Source organism: Penaeus chinensis, chromosome 17 (genome assembly GCF_019202785.1).
Source record: "Penaeus chinensis breed Huanghai No. 1 chromosome 17, ASM1920278v2, whole genome shotgun sequence".
In the NCBI taxonomy this organism is placed as follows: domain Eukaryota; kingdom Metazoa; phylum Arthropoda; class Malacostraca; order Decapoda; family Penaeidae; genus Penaeus; species Penaeus chinensis.
Window position 1 is genome coordinate 6,413,563 of NC_061835.1, and position 15,252 is coordinate 6,428,814.

The 15,252-nt window shown below is 34.7% G+C and overlaps 7 non-coding genes across 7 annotated transcripts; 5 read left to right on the plus strand and 2 right to left on the minus strand.

The window, feature by feature from the left end:
* Positions 1–300: 300 nt before the first annotated feature.
* Trnan-guu lies at positions 301–374 on the minus strand. The gene has a single exon. It is a non-coding gene; the product is annotated as a tRNA-Asn (tRNA).
* A 1,663-nt stretch (positions 375–2,037) lies between these two features.
* Positions 2,038–2,111, minus strand: Trnan-guu. Its single transcript has one exon. It is a non-coding gene; the product is annotated as a tRNA-Asn (tRNA).
* Positions 2,112–6,221: 4,110 nt separating this feature from the next.
* Positions 6,222–6,295, plus strand: Trnan-guu. Its single transcript has one exon. It is a non-coding gene; the product is annotated as a tRNA-Asn (tRNA).
* A 786-nt stretch (positions 6,296–7,081) lies between these two features.
* On the plus strand, positions 7,082–7,155 carry Trnan-guu. The gene has a single exon. It is a non-coding gene; the product is annotated as a tRNA-Asn (tRNA).
* Positions 7,156–9,009: 1,854 nt separating this feature from the next.
* Trnan-guu lies at positions 9,010–9,083 on the plus strand. Its single transcript has one exon. It is a non-coding gene; the product is annotated as a tRNA-Asn (tRNA).
* Positions 9,084–12,856: 3,773 nt separating this feature from the next.
* On the plus strand, positions 12,857–12,930 carry Trnan-guu. The gene has a single exon. It is a non-coding gene; the product is annotated as a tRNA-Asn (tRNA).
* Positions 12,931–13,658: 728 nt separating this feature from the next.
* Positions 13,659–13,732, plus strand: Trnan-guu. The gene has a single exon. It is a non-coding gene; the product is annotated as a tRNA-Asn (tRNA).
* The last annotated feature ends 1,520 nt before the right edge of the window (positions 13,733–15,252 follow it).

The window sequence follows — 15,252 nt, forward strand, 5'->3', positions numbered from 1 at the left end:
AATCATTGTTGGTGGTTCTCAGCTTACTATCTTTTCTACGATAGACTCACCCACTACCGTATCTAGTTGTGGGATAAGATATATACATATATTGGTGTGTGCTTATGAGAGAGATATTGCAGACATATTTTTTCCAGGTAAACTCTCTTAATCATAGTGTTATTTTTTTTTTTTTTTACTTTTTCCCAAATTGAAAGCATGAAGCATTGTTAGAATAAATCTCGAAAGTCACACACATATTCCTGTATTCCTTAAGGTGTACTTTATTTTATGAGGGAACTACTTCAATATTTAAAGAGACGCCCCCGGGTGGGCTCGAACCACCAACCTTTCGGTTAACAGCCGAACGCGCTAACCAATTGTGCCACGGAGGCTTATATTATAAGCTAGAGTTCTGGATTTACAATTTTCAAAATCGTTACCGGTGTATCATGATTTTAATTTCCTTGACTGAAGCAAAATTTTATTTGAAAGATGTAAAACGCATTTATATAAAGGAGAATTACAAACTAAATTCCAGCGACAAATCCTTACGAATATGCAAAATTGAGTGAAATACCACAGCATGAATTAATATATACACAAATTGTGTGTTGCTGTGTATGTACACATTTATATATGCGTTTGTATGTGTATATGTACATATACATATATACATATATATGTATGTAAATGTGTGTTGCACTATAAATATGTGTGTGTATGTATATGCATGTATGTATGCATGTATGTATGTATATATACATATATGTGTGTATATGTATGCGTGTGCCTGCGTCTATATAGACATGTGCAAACATACTTAAAAAATGTGTATATTTACATACATAGCTACATCGATATCTATATGTGCATTCTGTTTATATATATTATATTTATACAAATATATATATATATATATATATATATCTATATTGTGTATGTATGAAATTGAGTGAAATACCACCACGTAAATTAATACATACACACGTTTGTTTGTGTGTGTGTACACACACACAAATTTATATCTATACATGCGTGTGTTTTTATATATGTATATATATACATATACAATTATGTGTTGCAATATATATGTGTGTGTGTTGCACTGTGTATATATGTGTGTATTTATGTGTATGTATGCATGCATGTGTGTATATATAAACATATATATGTGTGTGTATGTATGTGTGTCTGTCTATTTATGTGTAAACATAAACTTAAAGATGTATATAAACGTACACATCCATATCAATATCTATGTGTGTTTAATATATATATATATATATTAATATATCAATTTAGTGTATGTGTATGTGTGTACATTTACAAATATATATGTGTGTGTATATATATGTATAGAAATATATGTCTATATATACATGCGTGCATGACCCATCAGCTTTCTCCTAAGACAATTCAACTCATTTCGTGACCGGCTGCACTGTTGCCAGAATGGTATGATAAGAATTCCCGTCTTCTTCAAGGGGAGACTTATGTAAGTGATTATTACTAGAGTCATTACTAGAAGGTAAAACCATTAATTAAATCATTCAAAACAGTGATTATTCAAATGTGTTTTGTCATGTCACGAACTGAGAAATCGTTAAAAAAAAGTAAAACACGACCTTAAAATAATACAAAAAGAAATAAAATACGAATCAAGTGCATGAACTATAAGTAGTATCAATAAAACATACAATTAACAGAAATAAAAGCGAAAAAAAGAAAGAAAACAGGATGGGGGTGAACTATGGGAATCACGCGCAGGTGATACAGGTGTGGACAGGTGTATATGTGGAGTGACAACTGGAGTGCCACGCCCCCTCTGGGTGAATGGTATATATATACATATAAATATATATATATATATATATGTGTGAGACAGATATTGCAGACATATTTTTTCCAGGTAAATTCTCTTTATCATAAATTGTTTTTCTTAATTTTGAGAGTATGAAACACTGTCAGAATGAATCCCGAAAGTCACACATATATTCCTGTATTCGTTAAGGGATACTTTATTTCTATGAGCAACTGCTTCAATATTTAAAGAGACGCCCCCGGGTGGGCTCGAACCACCAACCTTTCGGTTAACAGCCGAACGCGCTAACCAATTGTGCCACGGAGGCTACAGTATTTTATCGAAAATCAAATCAAAGAAATCTTAACCAGTTATATAATGTAATATGAAGCCAGTTCAGACTTTTTCGCAAGTAATTATGTGCAATTATGTTTTTGAATATTTTGTCCTATTCCTACTATTTACTGTTCATTGCTTCCTTTAACTGAAATTATTTGGATTCTTTATTAACTATAGCTTCCACGAATTCAGTCCGTGTAGCATAATTTTCACTTAACTTCATGATGCAAAATTTTCAGAAAATGCAAGGCGAAGTTATGTAAAGGAGAGCAATATCTGCATCCAACCTCAAAAAATATCCTCTTGAATTTGCAAATACTAACATGATTTATTTAGCAAAGCAAATTATCTTCCGTGAATGTCACATTGCCTGTATCATGTCAACTCCTCTGCTTAGAACTGATAACGGTAGACGCTTCTGGGCAGCTCGTGGCGATTTCGCCAAAGGATTTCGTGCAAAGCCAAGATCGTTGAGTTTACGGTAGAGAGAGGCAGGGCACCGATTTGGGGGATTAATCTTAAACATTGATATTTTAATTTTATAGCCGAAGGTCGGGCACTTTGTGATGTATGAATATATTTATGTCAATGTGTGGGTATATACTGATCTGGGTGGGTGGGTGTGGGTGTGCGCGTGTGTGTATGTGTGTGTGTATATACATACATGGATACATAGATAAGTTACATATATATACATATACACATGTACGTGTGTGAAAAAGTATATATATACATTATGAATGTATATATATTCATTTATATAAAATACTTATATATAAACATGTGTGCGTGTGTACATACATACACATATAATATGTTTATACGTATGTTTATTATGAATGTATGATGTTTTTAATTTTTCATAAAAAGTATATTTACACATGTGTGTTTATGTGTGTACATACATGCGTACAGACATATATATACATATATGGATAGATAAATACAGTATCAGCAAAAAAACTTGAGACCTGACTAATTCCAGGTAATTGTTGCTAAGTAAAACAAACTTGGAAGTACTGCTTTTTTATTTTCAGTATTTTGCCATGTGTTCACCGAATTTGATTACCTTTTGGACTCTAGCAGGCATTCTTCTAGCAAGGTTTTTGAAATACTCAGGGTCCATTGCAAGCCACAGTCGCTGCACGGCTTCCATCAGGCGCGGGACCTATGATGTGTTCCTTTCCTCAAGGTCATGCTTCCTCTTTGCCCAGGCGTTTTCTTTGGGAATGGGGTCAGGCGAGTTACCTGACCAGTCCAGTAGTGATATTCCATGGTCAGTAAACCCCTTCTCCGCCTTTGATTTGTGACAGAGTCTTGAAGGGAAATTATCTTCAATGAATGTCACACATAAAACGCCACCTACACTTGTAAACATTGATAAAGTAAAAATAATAATAATAATAATAATAATATTAAAAGATACTACCTCACAAAAAACTAAAGGTTTCACTTAAAATTACGCTTTTTAGATCATAAATGCCTTGAACCCTTTGAAGCACACAATACATTTATATACATGGAATAGGACTACTAACATTTGATCCGAAGTATTACCGAATTCAGTGAAAAAATTAGGCATATATGTGTGCTAACCTCTATGTACATTTTGTTTTTCTTTTCTTTATTTATTTTGCTTTTTTGTTTGTTCTGCTTCCTTTTTCTTCTCCCTTTTCTGTTTCTTTGTTTTCTTGTTCATCTTCTTTCCCTTTCTTTATTTATGATTGGTTTTACATCATGCACTCCTTCGTAAGGACTAGGGCAGTACCCTATTTCGAAAGGCTTTGAACTCCCACCCAAGCGTAAATATATTCATAATATCTATCTGTTAATTTACTTGTGTCTGTCGTTGTATAAAATTAACGTTATCTGACTGTGTGCTTCCCTATAATTGTGTGTTCAATAGTGTTTGTGTCTGTGTATGGATACGGGTTTGCCTACGTGATTGTGGTGTCTCTGTCTGTCTGTCTCTCTCTCTTTTTCTCTGTCTGTCTTTGTGTTAAGCAGACACCAGTATCATGCCAACTCTTCTGGTTAGAATGATTATGGTAGACGCTTCGGGGCAGTTCATGGCGATTTCGCCAAAAAAAAATCCTGCAATGCCAAGATCGCTGAGTTTGCAGGGGATTGATGTTATTCGAAGATCGAGCACTTTGTGATATGTGTATATGTACATGTGTGTGTATATACATATATATTATATAAGATGTCTGTAAATGTGTGTGTGGTGTATGTGTCTGTATATAAATGTGAGTGTGGATGTGCGTGCGCGTATGTGTTTCAGTGTTTAAATATATATACATAAATATATACATATACATATATACATATGTGTATGTATACATACATACACAGATAAATTATATATATATACCTATGTGTCTGTAAAAAAAATATATATATGAAAGTAGATATATATAATGTATATGTATGTACACATGTGTGCATGTGTACATACATAAATACATGTATAAATCTAGATGTATAAATCTAGATATGTGTGTAGGTTTATCGTGAATGTATATATATTTATCTATAATATATATGGGTGTATGTGTGTGCGTGCTTGTGCATGTACATACATACATACATGAATAACGCAAGTCACACACATATTCCTGTCTTACGTAATGGGTACTTTATTTTGTGAGCAACTGCTTCACTTTAAAAGTGTTATAAAAGACGCCGCCGTGCCTCAAGTGGTAGCGCATTGGACCACTGTTGATTATGAAAGATTCAATCAAGCAAGGGTTAAATTCCCAAACGCTTAACCCCTGTAATGTAGTGCATGGCTGTGAGATAATATTCATTCATTCATCTGGGAGTACTTCGTGTACATGTACATGTGTGCATATACATAAATATATATAAATATATATATGAATGTAAATGTGTGCGTGGTGTATTTGTGTCTGTATATAAATGTGGATACGGGTGTGCGTGCGTGTGTGTTCCAGTGTTTAAATATATATATATACATAAATAGAGATACATATACATATATACATATGTATGTATAAATACATACATATATAGATAAATTATATACATATATGGGTGTCCGTGTAAAAAAATATATATGAAAGTATATATATAATACATATGTATGTACACATGTATGCATGTGTACATACACAAATACATATGTATAAATATATGTGTATGTTTATTGTTTATTTACATTCATATATATATATATATTTATATATATGCACACATGTACATGTACACGAAGTACTCTCAGATACTAGTCCTTACTGATGGTTTGATCCTGTGGAGGTACAGTCACGTACAAAAGTCGCTTCGTGAGTAAAGCTTTGAAACTTCCCTAACATAAATACTTAGGGTCCCATTATCTGGATTTCCGAGACAAACACAGAGGAGAGAGAGAGAGACAGACAGAGACATCACAAACACTTAGGCAGACCCATATCCATACACAGACACAAACACTATTAAACACACCATTATAGGGAAGCACACAGTCAGATAACGTTAGTTTTATACAACGACAAACACAAGTAAATTAACAGATAGATATGAATATATTTACGCATGGCTGGGAGTTTGAAATAGGGTATTGTGTGCTTCAAATTGTTCAAGGCATTTATGATCTAAAAAGCGTAATTTTAAGTAAAACCTTCAGTTCTTTTGTGAGGAAGTATCTTTTATTATTATTATTATATATTTTTTTTTTTTTTTTTTTTTTTTTTTTTTTTTTTTAACTTAATAAATGTTTACAAGTGTAGGTGGCGTTTTATGTGTGACATTCATTGAAGATAATTTGCTTTGCTAAATAAACCACAGTATTTTGGAAATCCAAGAGGATTATTTCTGGTGGTTGGATGCAGGTCCTGCTCTCCTTTACATAATTTCGCTTTGCATTTTCTGAATAAAATTTTGCATCATAAGGAGAAATGAAAATTATGCTACACTGAGTTCGTGGAAGCTATAGTATATAAGGAACCCAAATAATTTCAATTGAAAGAAACAACATATGGTAGGAATAGGACAAAAAAATCAAATACATACTTGCACACAATTTACATTACATAACTAGTTAAGATTTCCTTGAATTGATTTTGGAAATCATACTGTGGCCTCCGTGGCACAATTGGTTAGCGCGTTCGGCTGTTAACCGAAAGGTTGGTGGTTCGAGCCCACCCGGGGGCGCTTCTTTTAAGGTTCATTCTAACATCACTATAATCACTCACATAAGTCCCCCCTTGAAGAAGACGGGAGTTCTTGTCATGCCATTCTGGCAACTGTGCAGCCGGTCACGAAAGGGGCGAACCGCCTTAGGAGACAGCCGATGGGGTCATACACGCATTCAGAGTGATATATATATATATATATATATATTTATAAATGCACACACACACACACACACACACACACACACACACACACCCACGCACACACATATACATACACAATGTATATATATTTGTATAATATAATATATATATATATAAACAGAATGCACATATAGATATCGATGTAGCTATGTATGTAAATATGCATATTGTTTAAGTATGTTTGCACATTTCTGTATAGACGCAGACACACGCATACATATACACACATATATGTATATATACACACATACATGCATGCATACATGTATATACATACACACACATATCTATAGTGCAACACACATATACATACATTTATGTATAAAGGTATATATACATATACACATACAAACGCATATATAAATGTGTACATACACAGCAACACACAATTTGTGTATATATTAATTCATGCTGTGGTATTTCACTCAATTTTGCATATTCATAAGGATTTGTCGCTGGAATTTAATTTGTAATTCTCCTTTATATAAACGCGTTTTACATCTTTCAAATAAAATTTTGCTTCAGTCAAGGAAATTAAAATCATGATACACAGGTAACGTTTTTGAAAATTGTAAATCCAGAACTCTAGCTTACAGTATGAGCCTCCGTGGCACAATTGGTTAGCGCGTTCGGCTGTTAACCGAAAGGTTGGTGGTTCGAGCCCACCCGGGGGCGCTTCTTTTAAATATTGAAGTAGTTCCCTCATAAAATAAAGTACACCTTAAGGAATACATGAATATGTGTGTGACTTTCGAGATTCATTCTGACAATGTTTCATGCTTTCAATTTAGGAAAAAGTTAAAAAATGATTAAGATATGTCTGCAACATCTCTCTCTCATATGTACACAAATATGTGTATATATATATCTTATCCCACAACTCGATACGGTAATGGGTGAGTCTATCGTAGATAAAATAGTAAGTTGAGAATCACCAACAATGATTACCTAGCAACTACTCCCTTCGGGAAGGATCATAGGTCAGCCAGCCCAGTAAAAGACACAGTCAACTACTTGATGTCAACATGGCGCCAAGTAGTTCGTCAAACACCACGTCGGTGATGGCACGAATATGAATAAATGAAAATTATCTCACAGCCATCCAATACATTGCACGGGGTTAGGTGTTTGGTAATATCACCCTTGCTTGATTGGATCTTTCATAATCAACAGCGGTCCAATGAGCTACCACTTGAGGCACGGCGGCGCCTTTTACAACACCTTTAAAACTGAAGCAGTTGCTCACACAATAAAGTACCCATAACGTAAGACAGGAATAGTTGTGTGACTTGCGTTATTCTTGTATGTATGTATGTACACGCACAAGCACGCATACACATACACCCATATATATTATAAATAATTATATATATATTCACAATAAACATAGACACATATATAGATTTATACATATGTATTTATGTATGTACACATGTGTACATATATATGCATTATATATTTACTTTCATATAAATATATTTTTTTTTACACAGACACATGTGTATATATATGATTTATCTGTGTATGTTTGTATACACACACATGTATATATGTATATGCATCTATTTATGTATATAAATATATTTAAAGACTGAAACACACACGCGCGCGAACACCCATACCCACATTTATATACAGACACATACACCACAGACACATTTACAGACATCATATATAATATATATTTATATATACACACATGTACATGTACACATATCACAAAGTGTCCGACCTTCAAATAACATCAATCCCCAAGATCGGTGCCCTGCAAACTCAGCGATCTTGGCATTGCAGGAAATCTTTCGGCGAAATCGCCATGAGCTGCCCCGAAGCGTCTACCATAATCATTCTAAGCAGAAGAGTTAGCATGATACAGGTGTCTGCTTAACACTACCCACAGCATAGATGTTCTGCGACGCACTTGACCCCAAAGATGACGAAGTACTCCCAGATACTAGTCCTTACTGATGGTTTGATCCTGTGAAGGTACAGTCATGTACAAAAGTCGCTTCGTGAGTAAAGCTTCGAAACTTTCGTAGCCTAAATACTAGGGGTCCCATTATCTTGATTTCCGAGACAAAGAGAGAGAGAAAGAGAGACAGACAGACAGACAGACAGAGACATCACAAACACTTAGGCAATTCCATATCCATACATAGACACAAACACTATTAAACACACAATTATAGGGAAGCATACAGTCAGATAACGTTAATTTTATATAACGACAGACACAAGTAAATTAACAGATATATATTATGAATATATTTACGCATGGGTGGGAGTTCAAAGCGTTTCGAAATGGGGTACTGCCCTAGTACTTACGAAGGAGTGCATGATGTAAAACACACACACAAAAAAAATCAGTCAATGAACAGTAAATAGTAGGAATAGGACAAAACATTCAAAAACATAATTGCACATAATTACTTGCAAAAAGTATTAATTCCAAAAAGTATTAATTGTCTTCATATTACATTATATAACTGGTTAAGATTTGGTTGATTTGATTTTCGATGATATACTGTAGCCTCCGTGGCACAATTGGTTAGCGCGTTCGGCTGTTAACCGAAAGGTTGGTGGTTCGAGCCCACCCGGGGGCGTCTCTTTAAATATTGAAGCAGTTGCTCATAAAATAAAGTATCCCTTCACGAATACAGGAATATATGTGTGATTTTCGGGATTCATTCTGACAGTGTTTCATACTCTCAAAATTAAGAAAAACAATTTATGATTAAGAGAATTTACCTGGGTAACATATGTCTGCAATATCTGTCTCACACATACAAATATATATTTATATGTATATATACGCCATTCACCCAGAGGGGGCGTGGCACTCCAGTTGTCACTCCACATATACACCTGTCCACGCCTGTATCACCTGCGCGTGATTCCCATAGTTCACCCCCATCCTGTTTTCTTTTTTTTCGTTTTTATTTCGGTTAATTTGTTTGTTTTATTGGTTCTACTTAAAGTTCATGCACTTGATTCGTATTTATTTCGTTTTGTATTATTTTAAGATCGTGTTATGCTTTTTCTTTTTAACGATTTCACGATTTCACAATTCGTGATGTGACACTGCATATTTGAATTATCACTGTTTTGAATAATTTAATTAATGATTTTACCTTCTAGTAATGACTCTAGTAATAATCTAGTAATAATCACTCACATAAGTCACCCCTTGAAGAAGACGGGAATTCTTATCATACCATTCTGGTAACAGTGCAGCCGGTCACGAAAGGGGTTGAATTGCCTTAGGAGAAAGCCGATGGGTCATGCACACATTTATATATAAACATATATATATATATATAAACATATATGTACATACACACATATATATATATTTGTAAATGCACACACACACATACACATACACTAAAGTTATATATTCATATATATATTTATAAAGTATACACACATAGATATTGATATGGATGTTTATGTTTATATACATCTTTGTTTAAGTTTATGTTTACACATATATAGACAGACACACATACACACACATATATATGTATATATACACGTCTTGCATGCATACATACACATAAATACACACATATATACACAGTGCAACACACATATATTGCAACACATAATGTATATGTATATATATACATATATAAAAACACACACTCATGTATAGATATAAATGTGTGTGTACACACACACACAAACGTGTGTATGTATTAATTTACGTGGTGGTATTTCACTCAATTTTGCATATTCATAAGGATTTGTCACTGGAATTTAGTTTGATATTCTCCTTTATATATATGCGTTTTACATTTTCAAATAAAATTTTGCTTCAGTCAAGGAAATGAAAATCATGTTACATAGGTAGCGTTTTTGGAAATTGTATGTCAAAAACTGTAGTTTGTAACATAACCCACCGTGGCACAATCGGTTAACCGAAAGGTTGGTGGTTCGAGCCCACCCGGGGGCGTGTCTTTAAATATTGTAGTTCCCTCATAAAATAAATTACACCTTAAGGAATACAGGAATATGTGTGTGACTTTCAAGATTCATTCTGACAATGTTTCATGCTTTCAATTTAGGAAAAAGTTAAAATATGATTAAGAGAATTTAACTGGAAAAAATATGTCTGCAATATCTCTCTCATAAGTACACAAATATGTGTATATATCTTATCACACAACTAGATACAGTAGTGGGTGAGTCTATCGTAGATAAAATAGTAAGTTGAGAATCACCAACAATGATTACCTAGCAACTACTCCCTTCGGGAAGGATCATAGGTCAGCCAGCCCAGTAAAAGACAGTCAACTACTTGATGTCAACATGGCGCCAAGTAGTTCGCCAAACACCACGTCGGCGATGGCACGAATATGAATAAATAAAAATTATCTCACAGCCATCCAATACATTAAAGGGGTTAGGTGTTTGGTAATATCACCCTTGCTTGATTGGATCTTTCATAATCAACAGCGGTCCAATGCGCTACCACTTGAGGCACGGCGGCGCCTTTTACAACACCTTTTAAACTGAAGCAGTTGCTCACACAATAAAGTACCCATTACGTGAGACAGGAATAGTGTGTGACTTGCGTTATTCATGTATGTATGTATGTACACGCACAAGCACGCACACACATGCACCCATATATATTATAAATAATTATATATACATTCAGAGTAAACATACACAAATATATAGATTTATACATATGAAATGTATGTACACATGTGTACATATATATGCATTATATATTTACTCTTATATAAATATATATTTTTTTACACAGACACAAATGTATATATATATAATTTATCTGTGTATGTATGTATACACACATTTATATATGTATATGTATCTATTTATGTATATAAATATATTTAAAGACTGAAACACACACGCGCGCGAACACCCATACTCACATTTATATACAGACACATACACCACACACACATTTACAGACATCATATATGATATATATTTATATATACACACATGTACATGTACACATATCACAATGTGCCCGACCTTCAAATAACATTAATCCCCAAAATCGGTGCCCTGCAAACTCAGCGATCTTGACATTGCAGGAAATCTTTTGGCGAAATCGCCATGAGCTGCCCGAAGCGTCTACCATAATCATTCTAAGCGGAAGAGCTAGCATGATACAGGTGTCTGCTTAACACTACCCACAGCATAGATGTTCTGCGACGCACTTGACCCAAAGGTGACGAAGTACTCCGAGATACTAGTCCTTACTGATGGCTTGATCCTGTGGAGGTACAGTTCCGTACAAAAGTCGCTTCGTGAGTAAAGCTTCGAAACTTTCGTAGCCGAAATACTAGGGGTCCCATTATCTGGATTTTCGAGACAAAGACAGAAAGAAAGAAAGAGACAGACAGACAGACAGAGACATCACAAACACTTAGGCAATCCCATAGCCATACATAGACACAAACACTATTAAACACACAATTATAGGGAAGCATACAGTCAGATAACGTTAATTTTATATAACGACAGACACAAGTAAATTAACAGATATATATTATGAATATATCTACGCATTGCTGGGAGTTCAAAGCGTTTCGAAATGGGGTACTGCCCTAGTCCTTACGAAGGAGTGCATGATGTAAAACCATCATCACACAGACGTACATACAGACACATGCAGCAAATTAAGAAAAGGAAAGAACAAAAAACAAACAAACAAAGAAACGGAAGAAAAAGGAAGCAGAACAACACCAAAAAGCAAAATAAAGAAAGAAAAAAAAATGTACATATATGTTAGCACACACATATATGCATATTTGTTTCACTGAATTCGGTAATACTTCGGATCAAATGTTAGTAGTCCTCTTTCATGTACATAAATGCATTGTGTGCTTCAAAGGGTCCAAGGCATTTATGATCTATAAAGCGTAATTTTAAGTAAAACCTTCAGTTCTTTTGTTAGGAAGCACCTTTTATTATTATTAATATTTTACTTTATCAATGTTTTCAAGTGTGGGTGGCGTTTTATGTGTGACATTCATTGAAGATAATTTGCTTTGCTAAATAAACCACAGTATTTTGGAAATCCAAGAGGATTATTTCTGGTGGTTGGATGCAGGTCCTGCTCTCCTTTACATAATTTCGCTTTGCATTTTCTGAATAGAATTTTGCATCATAAAGAGAAATGAAAATGATGCTACACAAACTGAGTTCGTGGAAGCTATAGTATATAAGGAACCCAAATAATTTCGGTTGAAACAAACAATATAGGGTAGGGATAGGACAAAAATTTCAAATACATACTTGCACACAATTTGCTAAAAGTCGGATTTAGCTTCAGACTACATTACATAACTGGTTAATATTTCCTTGAGTTGATTTTCGAAAACAAATTGTGGCCTCCGTGGCACAATTGGTTAGCGCGTTCGGCTGTTAACCGAAAGGTTGGTGGTTCGAGCCCACCCGGGGGCGCTTCTTTTAAGGTTCATTCTAACATCACTATAATCACTCACATAAGTCCCCCCTTGAAGAAGACGGGAAATACTGTCATGCCATTCTGGCAACAGTGCAGCCGGTCATGAAAGGGGTGAACCGCGTTAGGAGAAAGCTGATGGGTCATGCACACACTCAGATTGATATATATATATATATATATATATTTGTAAATGCACACACATACACACACACACACATACATACACAATGTATATAGATATTTGTATAAATATACTATATATAAACAGAAAGTATGCACATATAGATATCGATGTAGCTATGTATGTATACATACATTTGTTTATGTATGTTTGCACATGTCTAAATAGACGCAGACACACGCATACATATACACATTCATATATGTAAACACACACATACTTGCATACATACATGGATATAAATACACATATACATACATATATATGTATATATGTATATATACATATATACATACAAACACATAAATGTGTGCGCACACACACACCAACACACGTGTATGTACATATTAATTCATGCTGTGGTATTTCAAACAATATTGCATAGGACTTGTCGCTGGAATTTAGTTCAGTGTAATTCTCCTTTATATAAATGCGTTTTGCTTCTTTCGAATGCAATTTTGCTTCAGGCAAGGAAATGAAAATCATGATACACAGCTGGTGTTTTTGGAGATTGTATATCCAGAACTCTAGTTCACAATATAAGCCTCCGTGGCACAATCGGTTAGCGCGTTCGGCTGTTAACCGAAAGGTTGGTGGTTCGAGCCCACCCGGGGGCGTCCCTTTAAATATTGAAGTAGTTCCCTCATAAAATAAAATACACCTTAAGGAATACAGGAATATGTGTGACTTTCGAGATTCATTCTGACAATGTTTCATACTTTCAAGTTTGGGAAAAAAAATAAAAAATGAACACTATGATTAAGAGAATTTTTCCTGGAAAAAAATTTTGTCTACAAAATATCTCCCCTCAAAAGCACACAAATTATGTTTTATATCTTATCCCATAACTAGATTTCGGTAGTGGGGGGGGGAGTCTATCGTAGAAAAATAAATAAATTTAGAAACCCCCAACAATGATTACGTAAGCAAAAAATACTCCCCTTTGGGGGGGGATTTAAAAGGGTCAAACCCCCCAGGGGAAAGGGGCACAGTCAACTACTGATGTCAACATGGCGCCAAGTAGTTCTTTAAAACCGCATCCCTTTATAGCCACGAATATGAATGAAAATTTTTTTTTCAGCCTGACTACTTTTAAGGGGTTTGGTGTTTGGGGGGAAAACCCAAAAGCACCCCTTTTGATTTTGATTTTTTTATAATCAACACAGTCCCAGTGCGCTACCCTTGGTTTACGACCCCGCGCTTTTACAAAAACCTACATTTCCCTGTTATGTGTTTTTATATTTCATCTATTTATATTTAGGGTGTCTTTTACCTTTTTATTATAATATTAATTTTTTATTAAATTAATATTATTAATTTAAAATTTTGCCACCACACAAATACAAAACGTATTTTATTTATATTAGGAAAATGGGTTTTACCTTTACTTCCCCATTTAAAAAACTTAATAAAAGGGGTTTTCAAAAATTTCCACGGGCATTCAAAGGGTTTTTCCCAAAACCCTGGTTTCCCAAAGGACCTTTCTTTTTAACAAAAGGGTAAAAACCGGGGCGCCCTCCCCCGGGGATTGTTTTCCCCGGGCCCTTGCCAAATCAAGTCCCAGAAAATCCCCCGGGGCTTGAAATTTTGGGGGGGCCATTGACTTTCCTTTCTGATTTAAACTTTAAACTTTTGTGGGAAAAACCGGGGCCCCTTTCCCGGATTTCCGGGGACCAAAAAAAAAGGGGATTTTGGGAAAAACAGCCTCCCAAAAACTTCGACCCAAACCTGCCAAAAACCCCTTTTAAACCAAATTTTAAAAGGTACCCCCGCAATAACGTTAATTTTTTTTAACCCACCCGAAAAGTTTCGTATTATTTGAAAATTTTTACCCCATGGGGGAGTTCCCAAAAGTTTCGAAAATGGGGTTGGCCCCGTACTTCCAAGGGGGATGGGTCACCACACAAATTGGAGTTTAATTTTCCCCCTTTGGATTTCCTAATTTTTCTACCCCCTAAGGATTTGGGAAAGGAATTTGGGTTTTTTAACCCCTTTTTTTAAAAGGGTTTTTATTTCTAAAATTTTCTTATAAAAAAAACTTACACAGGGAAATTTTTAAAGAAAAAAAGGGGATTTGTTCATAACCCCCCTGGCCCCCCAAACGGGCCCCCCGGGTTGGGGTTCGAGCCCCAAAAAC